The 17,351-nt window shown below is 34.9% G+C and overlaps 1 non-coding gene across 1 annotated transcript; it reads left to right on the top strand.

The window, feature by feature from the left end:
• The first annotated feature begins 15,985 nt into the window (after nt 1-15,985).
• TRNAS-AGA (transfer RNA serine (anticodon AGA)) lies at nt 15,986-16,061 on the top strand. The gene has a single exon. It is a non-coding gene; the product is annotated as a tRNA-Ser (tRNA).
• The last annotated feature ends 1,290 nt before the right edge of the window (nt 16,062-17,351 follow it).

The raw sequence follows: 17,351 nt of genomic DNA, 5'->3' as shown, positions 1-17,351 counted from the left end.
GCAAGATTTTTTCATTGCCAGTAACTTCATTAAATATATTCAGTTCTTAGAATAGTTAGTTTTTTAGTTCAAATATATTATTTCTAAAATAATAAAGAAAATAATATGAGACTTTATTTGATTTAGTTAATACAAAAGGCTATTTTCTCTCTGTTGAAAATGAGTTGAATAACTATTGACCACTTTCTCTAGCAATATATCACTTTTTAAAATGCTTTTCAATCTAACGCTACATGGAGATTGAAATATAACATAAATTTAATAAATAATTAATGTATCAGATGCTCAGCCACATTAAACAGAAGATTAAAAAAACAAACAAAACCCAGAGATAATTGTTGATCCATTACAATTTAAAATTACCTGGTTAGTTTTGTTTTTCTCTGAGAATCATTCTCACATATTAAATTCTCCAAATCAAAATATATGTGATACATTAACAAAAAATATATATATTTTAAGCAGAAGGACCACTGCTTCAGAGGAAAGGAGGATAAGGGGATAGGATCAGAGAAGGTGAAGAGATTAGTGAAATTATATATACATAATACATATATAGTTACAGATAACAGGACAGCAAATCCCAAAGGAAGGGAGGAAGGATTGAAGGGGAGGGGGATAAAGGGACAGTAATAGGGGACAAAGAGATTGGGGTGAGGAGTTAACATTGAGTGGTACACTGGAATCCATGTTAACACAATAAATTAAAATTAATAAAAAAAGAAAATGAATGATTAAATGAATGAGTGAATAAATGAATGTTACTAAATGTTACTGTTATGCTGTTCTAGAATGTTTGAATATAAACAAACTGAACTATTGTATTTTTAGTTCTTGATTGAGTACAAATTACTTCCAACAAAATACATAATAAAATTTTATTTTCTTAAAATATATATATATATGTGTGTGTGTGTGTGTATATATATATATATCTCCACAGTAATGATGCACCAACAGATAATAGCTGTTGGTTGAATGAATGACTATGAGATAATTTGAAATAAAATTAGTTAAATGTGATCATTATATTTGATAGTTTATTTTTCTCTTACCAGTTTGTTCTTTGAGATGTGAATCTCTTCCTTTATCATTACCCTGGACTAATTTTCCTCTTTCTATTCTACTCTCTTTGTTCTCCTCTGTTCCTACAATGTCTCTTTTTTAGTTACCGATCTTTCTACCCCTGTTTCATTGTTTTTATTTGACCAGGTGCACCTGATCAGATACAAATGAACATTTATAGAATGAAAGTCATGGTTTCTGATCTGTTTTTTAAAGTTGAAACTACTGGAAAAAATGTGAAAACGATTCAATTATTTATTTATGCAACCTGGATATCACTTATACCTATTAAACTTATGAGCCTGATTTAGGAAAAGTTCCTGCTTCTCTAGGTCTGTTTATTGACACAACCATTGTTTCTGCTGACATCCATGATGTGGGACCATACTTAGGTATTGTTTCTGTTACTTAGGACATCTTTAATTCCTTTTCTACTTCCTTCCACAGTTTATTTGCTATTCTATCTGGTTATTGGTATTGTTCATTCTACCTCCTGACAAGAAGAGGAGCATGTTTCTTTCAGAAGTTGGAGAAGATAGAGGGAGTCATTAACAGAAGCATTGACATTTCTATAGAAATAGTTCTTAGATTTCCACAAAGCTGTTTCTTTCCTAGGATACTAATTCCGCTTCTTTTATATAGAGCTCTTGGGATTGGGATTACAAAGGAATGTTAATGAATAACTTTTTCTATATTCGCAAAAATGCTATGACAGTCAAAAAGCTTGATTTGACCTCTTCACACAGATTCCTAGGGTAGGAACTAAGATAAGATTATACTATACATAAGTGTATGTGTGTGAATATATACATATATGTGTGTATATATGTATATAAAAAACAGTTGAATGAACAAAGTCCACCATGGCTATTACTTTGTATTCGCAGAAGAAATGTATTCCAGTTGCACATGGTGGTAAAATTTTATAGTTTTGTATTTAACATCTTCGAGTACCCAGATATATTTTTTAAAAATCTCTCAATTACATAATTCATTTGTTATTTTATTTGGTAATTAAAAAATAAAGCAGAACAAAAATCATACAATAAAAATTAAACTAGAAATCTCCAAAATACATGGAGATTAAACCACACAATTCTAAAAATCACATGAGTCAAAGAAGAAATCTCAAGGATTATTAAAATATATTTAAACTAAACAAAAATGAAAGATGACTTATTAAAATGTATCAGATATAGCAAAAATGAAAGAGAAATTTATAGCAGTAAATGCTCATGGAAGAAAAAATTAAATCAAAAGAAAATAGAGAAAAGAAATAATAAGAATTAGAACAGAAATCAATGAAACTAGAAACTAAAAATTAGTAGAGAAGATCTACACAACCAAAAAGCTGGTTCTTTAAAAATATAAATTCAATAAGCCTGTAGGCAGGCTGAGGGAAACAAGAGAGAGTGCACAAATTACTGGTATCAAAAATCAAAGAGGGGGCCTTACCAAGTGGTGGCGCAGTGTATAGAGCTTCGGACTGGGATGCGGAGGACCCAGAGGTCACCAGCTTGAGCGCGGGCTTATCTGGTTTGAGCAAAGCTCACCAGCCGGACCCAAGGTCGCTGGTTTGAGCAAGGGGTTACTCGGTCTGCTGTAGCCCCACGGTCAAGGCACATATGAGAAATCAATCAATGAACTAAGGTGTAGCAACGAAATACTAATGATTGATGCTTTTCCTCTCTCTCTCTTCCTGTCGTCTGTCCCTATCTATTCCTCTCTCTGACTCTCTGTCTCTGTAAAAACAACAACAACAACAAAAAATTAAAGACGGGTATCACTACAGAAATGATAAAAATGAAAAAGATAATAAAGGAAAACTATGAACAACTCTAAGGTCACAAATTTGATAACCTAAATGAAATGGTCCAATTCCTTGAAAGACACAAACTGCCAAACTTTATACATGGAGAAATAGACAGATGTACTGTATTCATAGGTCAATTTTTCAATATGTTTATCAAATCTTTCAAAATATATAAATAGATACAACATAATCTCAATCAAGATCCTATTCAAATAATAAAACTGACAAATTGACTCTAAAATTCATGTGAAATACAAAGCACTGAAAAAGCCAAAATATCTTTCAAATAGAAGAATAAATGTGATAGAAAAAACAACCTAACTTTAAATATAAATAAAAACACAATGTAAAACCTAAAATTATAAAGCTTCTAGTGTCAAAATAGGAGGATAAAAGCTTTTAGAACTTAGCTTAGGCATTTTTTTTTTAAAAGGATATGATACCAAAGGTATGCATCGTGAAAGAACAAATTAATTAACATGAATCCATCAAAATTAAAAAAATTGCTCTTTGACAGATAATGTTTTAAAAAATAAAATTTAAAAAATACACTATTAAAAGAATGAAAACAATCCACAAGCTGAGAGAAAATATTTGCTGACCAGCTACCTGATAAAGCAATTGTATCTATACTATATAAAAAATTAAAGCTAAATAAGAAAACTAGTCAATAATAAATGGACAAAAGATATGAGCAGTCTTCACGAAAGGAGATGTGTATACAAGTGAGAAATAAGCACAAGAAATGATGCTGATTATCATTAATCACTAAGGAAATAATGAATCAAAACCACAGTGAGGTAACACTACATACCTATTAGAGTATCTAAAACGGAATAGACTGACCACATCAAGATTTTATCAATATGTGAAGAAAGGGTGAACACGATCTGTCAGTTTCTTAAAGGTTAAACATATACATCTCATATAACCCAGGCACTTTATTTCTATATATTTAACCAAGACAAAGAAATTTATATGTATATATTTTCAAAGACTTACAAAGACTGCAACCCAAATATATATTGTTGGGCGAATAAATAGACAACATGTAGCAATGTCTATAAATTAAACATGACTTATCAGTGAAAAGGAAGTAACTATTGATATATGCTACAATACAAATGATTCTCAGAATAACTTTTTTACTGAGTGGAATAAGTCAGTCAATAATTATATGATTTCACTACCTAAAGTTCTAGAAAATGCAAACTAACCTGTAGGGACAGAAGTGGACCAGTTGTTTGTGTGGGGTTGTGATAGAGATTACAAAAAAAGGCTTTAGGAAACTTTTGGTTTCCATAATGACAGATATGTTCATTATCTTGATTTTGGGTGATGATTTCATCGCTGTTTACAACATATCAAAACTTCTCGGTTGCACACTTTAAATATATGCAGCTTACTGTATGTCAATTATGCTTCAAGAAAGCTGTTAAAAGCATTCTGGATATCCAAAGTTATACTTGACAGCTATAATTGCGATATTCATACTACCTAGTGGAAAAAGTTGAAGACAAATAATTAACATGCATAACTTCATTATACCTGAAATGCAAATTTGTGGAAGCACAATTATAAAAAGCAGTATTTTTTCCTGCTGAGATATTTGCTAAATGGAGACTATGTAATATATCAAATATGCAATCAATTTATTCACAAGCTTAATCCTGTGAATGCGTTTATATGTATTTTAAATATATCTTTAATTAAGTACATGTGTGTAATTAAGAATGTCGAGTATGCTTTTTCTCTAAAGAAATTATAATCGGCTACTGCAAATGCAAAACATTTATTAATATTACAGATATAATATGTTCTGGGCACTTTCCCTTAAGCAGCTCACATTCCAGTTTAAATATAAATTTACTTTAAAAAAAAAAAGAAAGAAACTGTCTACTGCATTGAGAATAAGATTACATATTAGAATTGCAATATGGTAGAAGACAGGCATCCCAATTAATAGCCTAATATTCCAGGTATGAAGATGGTGGTTTGGCACCGATTAGTAATAAATTAGTGAAATAGATAAATATAGGATATATTTAGGATAGAACATTAAGAGGCCTTATGAATTAAATGATAAGAGGAAAGAGAAAGCAAGAATAGAGATGAGTCTTAAGTTTTTGGGTTTGAGCAAATAGAAAGATAATGCTGTTACATTCCACATGTGTAAGAATAAGTATGAAGGATAGAAAACAAGCATCTCTAGTATCGTGGGCTACCTCATATTTACAAAAATTTACATATTTATTGCATTTTTTATTGATACTCATATAGTCTGTGCTTAGACATACCAGTCATGTAACATTTACTACCTTGTGAGATAACTTATTCTTAATTTAAAACTGTTTTATACTTATCTGAGATCTTCTATGTAATGTCTATTTCTAGTTATTAACTCAGTCTTCTGGAAGACACTAACTTGATCATGAGTCCTGACACATTGATTCTAATTTGGTTTGAAACCTAAATAGCTATTTCTACATTTACTAAATTTCTTGAACTAAGTGAACATTAGTCAAGTTTTTTCTTTTAACTTTTAACTTAGATAATATGACTATCAAAACATTTTATAATTGTCTATTTTTATATGAATTAAAGGAAAGCAATATCAGAGTGGCTCACAAGACAATCCCTATATACTTCTGAACTAAAAAAAAAATTTATCCAGGTTATAAACGAACTTATTCTACCAGTAGGTGCCAGTCTCAGCTCACAAATCTGAGACTTGAGGACTTGTGTATTGGTAATTTCCATTTGAGGAATCTCTGCTTAAAAAATGTAGAAGAGCAATGATTTTATGTCAAGAAAAAAAGGCAATTAATGAACTTTAAAGGCAAAACACAATACTAGCTCGTGAACAAGCCAATGACTATAGCAACAACTAGAATATAAGATTAATCACTTCTTACAGATTTTTCATATTTATATAAGGAGGTACTATCCCCATAAGAAGGGAGCAAGAAATAAAAAGGAAAAATATGTCAGTGGCATTACTGAAGTGATTTTTATGCTTACCTTGTCTTCATTTCTGTCTTGTTTTTGCTTTATTTTTATTTTTTGATGAAAGTGGAATAAAATATATGCAACACATTAAAATCAACTTGACTGGATATTTTTTAAAAATTAAATTGCAATAACCTAAATTCCTCAATTAGACAACAAGGGGTCCAGTTGACTATGATCTGTGAATTGAGTCCGTTTTCACTGAGGCAAGGTGCATTCATGTATTACATCAAGATTTAGGGAAGTCCTTAAATCATCTCTCTGAAAGCAGTACAAATATAACCAGAATCAGGTGTTCTTCACTTTTGATCAGGATGAAATTGTACCAACAAATTGAGTCATAGATGTGATTTCAAAAACTCTTTTCTAAGTAAATTATTCTAAGAGATATTTACAGTATCTGGAATACTAATGCTTTGTAATATGCTGCTGCGCCTCCAAATTTTCTTTGCCAATTCTTTGTAAAATTGTACAGATAAATACTTAATAGGGTAACACAGGGTTCATATCATAAAGCTCATAAATAAGATATTTATTTGCTCCAGCTAATGCAATTCTGAATAGAAGCTATGTTTGAGAAATGCACCCATGAACAGAGATGTTAATTTTATGCACAAAAATACTGCTACTATCCAAATGTATAAAGGATTATAATCTGCAGATTGTCAGAGTGTCTTTAAGAAAGGAGGAAAACACTGAATTGCCGGATTGGTGAAACATGAGGCTGGCTCACCCCTTTCAGAATATTTGAGGGTCTGTGTGGACCTGCAAATTTAATTAAGTACAGAACTAATCCTTATTACACAAAATGTCCCTACCTATGAGCTCCTTTGTGTATGACTCAAAAAGAGGTGCTCAGGAGAGGCAGAGGGAATGGGAATTAATGTGCACACACCAAAGTTTCTTAGCAAATTTTCTGTCTCTTATTTTTGCATTTAAGTTACATTAAGACTAAGGGACAAAATTACTTCAGTCTGTAAAAGGCACTCACAGAACTCTGAAATACACTGAAACAGGGTGCCAAGGTAACTCAGAACATCAACCCACTCCTGAATACTTACATGTCTAGAGCTTATGCCTGTTCTGCTAGGGAAAAGGTAGAAAAGATGTTCAAATAGAAAATAAAAACAAAACATAGCAAAATCAAAATCAAGCAAACTATCAATAAAGAATTTTTGAACACTGACTTATTGTGTATTTTCACAAGTAGTCATCCCTTGCAACAGGGATTGGTTTCAGGAATGTCGTGGAGCTAAAATCCTTAGCTGTTCAGGTCCCTTTTTTTATCTTATTTTTATTAATTTTAATGCAGTGACATTGATAAATTAGGGTACATATGTTCCGAGAAAACATCTCCAGATTATTTTGACATCTGATTATGTTGCATACCCCTCACCCAAAGTCAAATTGTCTTCCGTCACCTTCTATCTGGTTTTCTTTGTGTCCCTCCCCTCCCCCAACCCCCCCTCCCTCCTCACCCTCTCCCCACCCTCTACCCCCTTATTTAAAATGCCCTAGTATTTGCATGTAACCTAGTCACATCTTCCTGTGTACTTAAATCATCTCTAGATTACTAATAGCTAATACAATGTAAGTGCTATGTAAATAGTTGCTACACTGTGTTGTTAGGAATATTGACAAGAAAAAATAGTCTGTAGGTGTTCAGTACAGGCACAATCATCATAACCCTAATCACAGGGAATACATCAGCAGCAACAGTATTCATGTATATTTAATATTGCAATCTGTGGTTGGTTAAATCCACAGATTTGTACAGATAAACAACTGTATGTTTAAATTGAACAGTCTAATTTTGGGGGCACCACTAGTCCTGGAGTGAGTTAGCTGACTGCTGTCTGAAGTTGACAGTTGCAGTCAGGTGAAATTCTGAAGCTAAATAGTAAATTGCAGGATGCTTTTTAGGACGAGTCTTTGTTTCAGTGTTCTTCATATTTATTTTTATTTTTATTTTTCTCTAAATTGTAGATACATTATACTTCTTATTTTCATAACATCACAAAAAGAATTGAAGAAATATAACAGTTGGAAAACTGGTGTCATATTGAGTCAAGAAAATTAATTTTAATACTGTTATATATCACACGCCAATTCTATGTGAATTAGATGTGAGCTGTCCAGATATCACATATGAAGAAAGGCGAAAAGGAAACTAATTTCAAATTAGTTAAAATATATTATTGGTATTATTGTTGTACACAAGTTACAACCTCTTCCCAATAGAATTTCCTTTATACCATCATAGCTCCCATATCTTGTCTAGATAGTGTTTTATCTTGGGGACCAGGATTCCTACTTCTATACCTGCTTTGTTTGAATACTTTTTCCACGTAGCTGAGTGGACATTTGGAGAGGTAAAGCAAACCTACCTTCCAGTGGCTTCCCTTTCCCCTAGAATAAAATTAAATGAGCTACTGTGACCTACACACCATGCATGAGCAGGCCCTGTTGACTTCCTCCTCATATCCAACTTCAGTTGACCCTTGAGCGACATAGGTTTGAACTGCAGGGCTCCATTTATACACAGTTTTTCAATAAATACTGTGAGTGTATTTTCTTTCTTAGTAGTTTCTTAATGATATTTCCTTTTCTCTGGCTTACTTTATTGTAAGAATACAGTGTATATAATACATACAACATATTTGTTATCTGTATCTGGAATTTGCAAGGCTTTCAGGCAACAGTACACTAATAGTAGTTAAGTTTTGGGGGATTCAAAAGTTGCACTCAGATTTTTGACAACTCACAGAGTTGGCATCTTTAGCACATATGTTGTTAAAAATCAAATGTACTTTTTCCATATACTTGCCTGTCCAAGCCCTGACCCATCCAGTGTTCACTAAGGTGACGCCAAATACTTTTTTTCATTATGAACAATTCAGTTGCTATTTCCTCTACTTGGAAGATCGTCTTTTAAATTTTTGTTGTCATAGTCCGCAGTAATAATTATAGTAGATTTCATATCATGATCAGGGGTAAGAGACTGTGTATGTGAATTGAAATGATTGTTTTTAAAATAATACTTTTCCTTGCCATATGTGATATCTATCTCTTTTTTTTTTTCTATTTTCTTTTCTTTTTTCATGGCTGGTCACAACCCACTAAACTGATTTTATTAGTCGGCATTTACTGTTTTACCTGTTTCTCCATCCCAGGAATATGCACAGTCTGCAGAGACGGCTGCATCCCTTGGGTTAATTTTGTTTCTGTTTTTTTTTTTTTTTTTCATTTTTCCGAAGCTGGAAACAGGGAGAGACAGTCAGACAGACTCCCGCATGCGCCCGACCGGGATCCACCCCGCACGCCCACCAGGGGCGACGCTCTGCCCACCAGGGGGCGATGCTCTGCCCCTCCTGGGCGTCGCCATGTTTGCGACCAGAGCCACTCCAGCGCCTGAGGCAGAGGCCACAGAGCCATCCCCAGCGCCCGGGCCATCTTTGCTCCAATGGAGCCTTGGCTGCGGGAGGGGAAGAGAGAGACAGAGAGGAAAGCGCGGCGGAGGGGTGGAGAAGCAAATGGGTGCCTCCCCCGTGTGCCCTGGCCGGGAATCGAATCCGGGTCCTCCGCACGCTAGGCCGACGCTCTACCACTGAGCCAACCGGCCAGGGCTAATTTTGTTTCTGTTTTATCCAGAGCCTGTGCAGAGCCGGACTCGTGGTATGGGGCATCAGTAACCTCTTACATATCCTCCCTGTAGTAGTACCAGGAAGTCATCTTGCTATCAGTTTCCTCAAGTGATTTATAAACAAGAATCTCAGTGGTGCACATAAACAATTAAAACAAAATTTGGGATTCAAAATATTCTTATTTGTTTAAATTTCCTGGATTAGTTTTCTGTAGATACTGTAACAAAACCACCAGCTGGGTAATTTATGACAACAGAAACTTATCTTCTTAAAGTTCTGGAGGCTGGCAGTCTGAAATTTGCATCATGGGCCAAAATCAGTGGTTCAGGAGGAACACATTCCCTTCGAAGGCTCATGGAAGAATCTATTTCTTTCCTCTTCCAGCTGTGGAGCATTCCTTGGTTCATGGCTATACCACTCCAATCTCTATTTTTGTCCTTATGTTAACTTCTCTGTGTGTGTGTGTGACAAATCTCTGCCTTATTCTTAGATCATGTATATAATTACATTCAGGTCCTAACTGGATAATCCAGGATAATCTTCCAATGTCAAGATCCTTCATTTAATCACATCTGCAAAGACTGTCATGTAAGTTAATATTCACAGGTTCCAGAAATTAGGATGTGACTATCACTCGGGGATCCATTTTTTAGCCTACTACAATTATCAGCTCACTTTGTGCTATAATCAAAGACCTGCGCTTACCAATTACTCTTTGGTGGTTCTGTTTAGTTATTTGGCACTGAATTCATTTAATTAAGAAGGCTAATGTAGAGGCATTTAAACTAACATTTCTCTTTTCTTAATGACTGGACTTCATTTACTCTTTATAAAAGTAGTGAATATTTTTCACTTACAACAGGAATAATTGAAATTAGAAAGCCCTCTTGATTCTAGGGAAATTTCATAAAATAAAAGGTGATTTGAGAACCAAGTATAACTCAAATAATATTGGCTATTCAGTGACCCAACCTCTTACTAACTTCACTTATTTAGTTAAATTTTATAACATTGTACAAAAAGGGGAAAAATATCCCATTCAAATTTTAAGCACTAAGACACTCACCCAGCTAAAACGTCACTGCAATATTACTACATTGGAGCTGGTGAGCATATACTCTTAGAGTTGAGCTATCCTGTTCCTGTGCTCAAATTAGGGGGTAGAGGACCCAGAATAAAGCCAATAATGCCAGACGAACAACGGAAGCCTCACTATTTAATGACTATATTTAGAGCATAGACACAGGCAAATGATTTTCACTTATCAATCAAGGTTATGAAGAAGGAATTGGATGCCTTGGTATGGATCAGAGAGAGGAAGTGAAGTCAAAGAATCCCAATACCACTAACCCAGAATTTCTTTTTCCAACCACCCTGGTTATCATCAGGATGTTATCAGATTTTGCCGATAGTTTTTGGGATTAGGTCTTAACACAGAGAAGTTTTAGCCATGCTCCTCAGAATCAATTTTAATCTTCACAAAACATGAAAATAAAAATAAGCAAGAGCCAAGAACTTGAAGTGCTCTTTTCTGTAGGTGACTTGACAGAGTCTACTCTATGTGTACAATAGTATCATAATTTTGATGCTGAGAACGGATAAAACCAACAGAGCAGTTCCAGCTCTCCTTAAGAACTTTCTTTGGGCCCCCTTCGCATTGGCTGAGCAGCTATTGCCTGACATAAAGGTTTAGCAATTTGTTTTAAAGAAGCTGGGATGTGGTAAATAAAAAAAAACCCAAAACACAGAGGTATATGTGAACCAAAACATTATATAGAGCAGACTATAATTTCCTACCTATTATCCAATTTCTACTTTTTTAAGATAATAGAATGCCACATTTTCAAAATTCCTTATAGCTAAGAGTGACAGTTTCTATCCAGTGAAATGCAAATAAAGTGTTGGGTGGCATTTAAAGAAAGGGACGGAGCTGAATTTTAGTGAAATGGACATTGTTCCTTCTCCCTCTGGGATTCCTGCCACCCATAATGAAACTACAGGGTCTCCTGGAATGGAAGGTGCCCTTGGAGAAGAGCCGGGGTAGTCCAGGTGGTCAAGTGGAAATACTGAAGTCTTGTTTTGTTTATTTTTGTCTTTTTTAAGACTTTATTCAATTTTCAGAGAGTAGAGAGAGAGAGAGAGAGAGAGAGAGGGAAAGAGGGAGAGAGAAAGGGGGGGAAGAGCAGGAAGCATCAAATCCCATATGTGCTTGACCAGGCAAGCCCAGGGTTTCAAACCGGCGACCTCAGTTTTCCAGATCGACGCTTTATCCCACTGCGCAACCAGAGGTCAGGCTGAAGTCTTGTTTTATAGATAAGAAAAATAAAGATTTATCTCATTTAAGTCATTATTGTTTAAATATTTTTGATACATGCGGCTGAATCTTATCCTAAGAAATCACTATGTGTGTCATTAGCTGTGTCATTGGGTGATTGATAAAATTCACTCAGAAATGTATTCTGTAGCAAAATGTCAGTATATATAGGGCTGTTGAAAAGTTTGTAGGTTGGCAAACACTGTAGGAATAATATATATATATATATATAATATGTGATATATTTACATATTCATGTGTGTGTGTGTATTAACCTTACTACCTACTCTTTCACAGACCTAACTCAAATTTGAATTTACTGCATTTGTAGTTCAAAATTTTCCTTGACCGTTTTATTCTTTCAAACATCAAATGTGACTTTTTCACCTAAGTTACCAGTCATCAGTTTATCTTAATGTTTTGATGTGATGCCCCATGGTTAAAATGCTATGGTGTGAAAAGCATTCTAATTAATATGGCAAGATGCTAGAAAGAATGGTTAAGTGTTCTGATTTCACATATCAGCTGCAAGTTATAGCTGCTCTGGTTAAAAACCAATCTGTCCACTTGAATGTAAAAATAACTTATGTCTGTCATGCAACTTTGTCATGATAATTCTTTAATCTCTCATATTCTGTCAGTCTTATTTAGCCTGTTCCTAGGAGCATAAATATGCTAGCCAATTTAATTAATATAAACTTGGGTTCTAAAGACAAACATATCACATATATGAGATAAACATTTTTTTCCTACATCTTCACGAATCAATCTTTTGATTTCAAAAATAAAGTTCTGGGTCATATTTAATTTTCATAACCCAAGGGAATATCTGGAAAAGGACATTTTAAGTACAAATTTTGCTAATATCAAGTTTTACAATTGTTAGATTTCTATTAAATCCAGATGAGTTGTAGTCAGGCTTTGGTGGGAAAGAGAAAGTTTCCCTGAATCATTTGTGTAGGCTGGGGCTTTACCTAATTGTTAATTTGATAATTAATTGTGATTCATTTTCATGGTTTAAGAAAAGCTCACATACTAATGTTAATCTTGTCTTAGGACCATATATGGTGGAATATAAAACTGAGACTCGTGGACATAGATAAAAGTGAGATACTTATCAGGGGGAGGGTGTTGGGAAATAGGGGATGGACACAGAGGAGTAAAGAGGGACAGAAAATGATTTGATTTTGGGTAATGGGCACACAAGAAAATCAAAGGTTCAAATGTTATAGAAATATTTACCTGAAACCCATGTACTCTTATTGATCATTGTCAATAATTTTCCAAATAAAATTTTTAAAAAATTGTGATTCATTTCCAAGGGTTTATTAAGAGGAGTTTGCATACTAATGTTAATCTTGTCTACAGAACCATATTAAATTTATATACTCAAGTATGTATTCTATGTGTATTAGCTGTTATACCAATTTTTTTTGTAATGGTTTTTATATATATTTTTTTAAATTTGTGGTAAAATATAAGTAATAGAACTTTTACCATATTAACCATTGGTAAATATATACCATAATGTTATTAATATTCACATTGTTTAACTGTTATCATCACTCATCTTCAAAATTCTTTTCATGTTGCAAAGATGAAATTGCGCCCATTGAGTCAAAACTCCCTGCTTCTGCCTACCTCTGGCCGCTGGCAACCCCATTCTACTTCTGTTCCAGGAAGTTGACTACTCTTGATGAAGTGTACTAACACCAATACCCTGACCATAGCACAAGTTTTGCAAGATTTGCTGATGAGTAAATGAAAAGAGTTGTGTACAGCCATAATGTTAGTTCTGTAATGACCATAAATGTTTTCTAATGTCTGGATTTCCAAAAAGCCCTCAGTATGCTGCTGCCTTATGAACCTCTGTAAAAGGCCAGGATAACGAGCATATTCTTTTGTTTTTTGCAAAATGCTTCGCTGAGCACTCTCTCCCTAGATTGTTCCAGCGATAACCAAAAGCCTGTTTCGCTTCTGTGAAGCTGCTTTGGCTTGGTGCTCACCCCATCCCCGCTTCTTTTTGCCTTTAAAAGCAAACCTGAGTTCGTTCGGGCCACATGATTTTGGTAACTATAGTTCCCGTGTGGTCGCCGGCATTAAATTAAAGTCTCCTTAATTTGGCTACTTAATTGTGTGACAAAACATTTGTTTCCTTGCTGTCCAGATATAACATAGATACTTCATATAAGTAAAATCATACAGTATCTGCCTTTCTGTGACTGGGCTATTTCACTTAACAGAACACCCTCAAGATCCATCCAGGTAGTAGCATGCGTCAGAATATCCTTTCTTTTTAAAGTTGAATAATATTCTAGTGTATGTCTGTACCCCATTTTGTTTATTCCTTCATTCATCAATAGGACTGGAGTTCTTTTACCTTTTGTTTATTGTAAATAATATTCATATGGATATACAATATTAATTATAGACTGTTTTCAATTCCTTTGGGTATATATCAGTATGCAGAATTGCTGATTCATATGGTAATTCTATGTTTAATTTTCTGAGGTACTGCCCTATTGTTTTCTATAGAGGCTGCATCATTTTACATTCCTATCAATGGTGCATAAAGGTTCTAATATCTCACATACTTTCCAACACTTTTTATATTTTGTTTCTAAAAAACATGAACAATCAAAATGGGTTGAGGTGTTAGATTTTTAAATATAGAAAATTGCATGTGTTGATCAACAATTTAATCACAGTAATCTAACATTGCAGTGCAAACGAATTTAATAAGCAGTGTTTTCAAGTTGTGTTATATTTTGTATTTTTTTGTACTATAATTTTGTCATTCATCCTTCTGTATTCAGTGCTTGGGCTTCATATAAAATAACATTTTACAATATTATTGAATTACTTTTAGTGTAGGCAGATAACTTAAAAATAGGTTGTATTCTATAAATTTTTTGGAATATCGTTATTCGGAACATCAGAAACTCTTCCCCATAGACTTAGCATTAAAAAAAAACATGTTTTAGGTTATCTCCCAACAGAATACTTAACCGATACAGTGGTTGAAATCTGGTATATTAAATATTATATAGAAAATTATAATATAAAAATATTGAACAATATCATTTTAATATGTTACAACTTAAATGTTTTTACAATGTACTGGCATTGTGATCTTCTTGGACAATATAATATCTACATTTAAATAATATTTACATTTAACATGTTCAAACATCTCCCTCCAAGAAATATGCCCTTTAACTGAAGGGAAGCAGAGTTTGCCTCCCCAAAATATGCTTTTAAGGATATTGATTTCCTGGTTATTAAGGGACGAAAGACCCAGGAAAACTCTCTGCCCTTCCCCATAACTGCCTAAAAGGAATTAGGCAGAGGACCTATTTCAGGAAGCGAGCTATTATCACCATCTCCATGTGAGTTGCCTTTCTGCCCATTGAAGTCCCAAACCACAACCTCTGCCTTCTTCACTCCAAAATGGCATTTGACTTCAACTACCCAATGTCTCTTGGGATCTCCATCCTATGGCACCCCCATATGTGTATCCACAATAAACTTTGAACATTTTCTTTCGCTAATCTGTTTCTTGTTGATTTGATTATTAGCTCAGTTACAACTTGGAAGGTAGACAAAATATTATTTTTTGCAACCCTACCCAACATGATGTATGAATCTCATAGGAGGTAAATAATTTGAGGTAGTGTAATGGTAATCACTAACAAGTTAGGTTTTTGCAGAATATCAAACTAATACATCAAGAATTGAAATGCAGGCCCTGGCCGGTTGGCTCAGTGGTGGAGCGTCGGCCTGGCGTGTGGAAGTCCCGGGTTCGATTCCCGGCCAGGGCACACAGGAGAAGCGCCCATCTGCTTCTCCACTCCTCCCCCTCTCCTTCCTCTCTGTCTCTCTCTTCCCCTCCCGCAGCCGAGGCTCAATTAGAGCAAAAGATGGCCTGGGCGCTGGGAATGGCTCCTTGGCCTCTGCCCCAGGCGCTAGAGTGGCTCTGGTCACGACAGAGAGACACCCCGGATGGGCAGAGCATCACCCCCTGGTGCGCGTGCCGGGTGGATCCCAGTTGGGCGCATGCGGGAGTCTGTCTGACTGACTCCCCGTTTCCAGCTTCAGAAAAATACAAAAAAAAAAAAAAAAAAAAAAAAAAAAAAAAAGGCCCTGGCCGGTTGGCTCAGCAGTAGAGCGTCGGCCTAGAGTGCGGAGGACCCGGGTTCGATTCCCGGCCAGGGCACACAGGAGAAGCGCCCATTTGCTTCTCCACCCCTCCGCCGCGCTTTCCTCTCTGTCTCTCTCTTCCCCTCCCGCAGCCAAGGCTCCATTGGAGCAAGGATGGCCCGGGCGCTGGGGATGGCTCTGTGGCCTCTGCCCCAGGCGCTAGAGTGGCTCTGGTCGCAACATGGCGACGCCCAGGATGGGCAGAGCATCGCCCCCTGGTGGGCAGAGCATCGCCCCTGGTGGGCGTGCCGGGTGGATTCCAGTCGGGCGCATGCGGGAGTCTGTCTGACTGTCTCTCCCTGTTTCCAGCTTCAGAAAAATGAAAAAAAAAAAAAAAAAAAAAAAGAATTGAAATGCAGACAATTTAAAACATGTACCATTTTGAGCTTATCCTTAAGAAGTAGTAAAGGCAGTATATTTGATGATTATATAAAAAAGTACCAGGAAACATCTCTCATCTTGTTAACAAATGCTCATTCAGAAGCACCCAATTTAAGTAATAAAACACACATTTGTTTTCATTTACATAATTTACATAAGGTCTTCAAAATTCTATTTTCAATGGATAATTATAAATTAAATCTTTATTGTGTTAATTATTTAAGGTATTATAAAAATGAAAAGTCCTTGACAACAGAATAGTTTTACATGTTTAATTGTAAACAAACTTTTTCAAATGTTGTAACAGTTGACACTCCACTAAGAAGAACATTTATATCTCTTCCAAAAAACCGATATGCTTTGAATTGTTAATCAAGTCAGGTTGCAAATTGATACTCTAATGGCAGTGGGTACTCTGAATGATGATACCACTTTTTAGTACACCAGGTTAAGAGCTATGAGGAAAACTTCATCAATAAGCTCAATCTGACTTTGAGTTAATGGTCAGTTTCATTTTACAGAAATGATCTCTAAACACAAAATTCTAGAGAGAAGTGAGTATTGCCTTGTTCACTGACACACAAGTCACTGTCACCTCATAGTAATTGAATTACGAACAAGCCAACTTGTATTGTTTTACTTTCACATAAAGGAATAAGGGCCTCCTATTGTAACATCCTCCCTGTGCTCTTGTTAATATGAAACACATACTGAAATTTCTGCTGTAGGTTCATTATGACTGATCTGTTAACACAATAGTATGTAAAATAGTATATCTTCATTACTCAGGCAATTTCTTGGATTCATTTTTCTTCATTATTTTTAATTATCCCTCATGCAGAAATCACTTATTATTATTATTTGGACAATAACCAAAAACACTAGTTTTAAGAAGACAAATCCAGTTCTGGTTTACTTTCTGAAA

The sequence above is a fragment of the Saccopteryx bilineata genome, chromosome 3, assembly GCF_036850765.1.
Source record: "Saccopteryx bilineata isolate mSacBil1 chromosome 3, mSacBil1_pri_phased_curated, whole genome shotgun sequence".
NCBI classification, from domain to species: domain Eukaryota; kingdom Metazoa; phylum Chordata; class Mammalia; order Chiroptera; family Emballonuridae; genus Saccopteryx; species Saccopteryx bilineata.
This window is presented reverse-complemented; position numbering and strand designations above follow the sequence as displayed.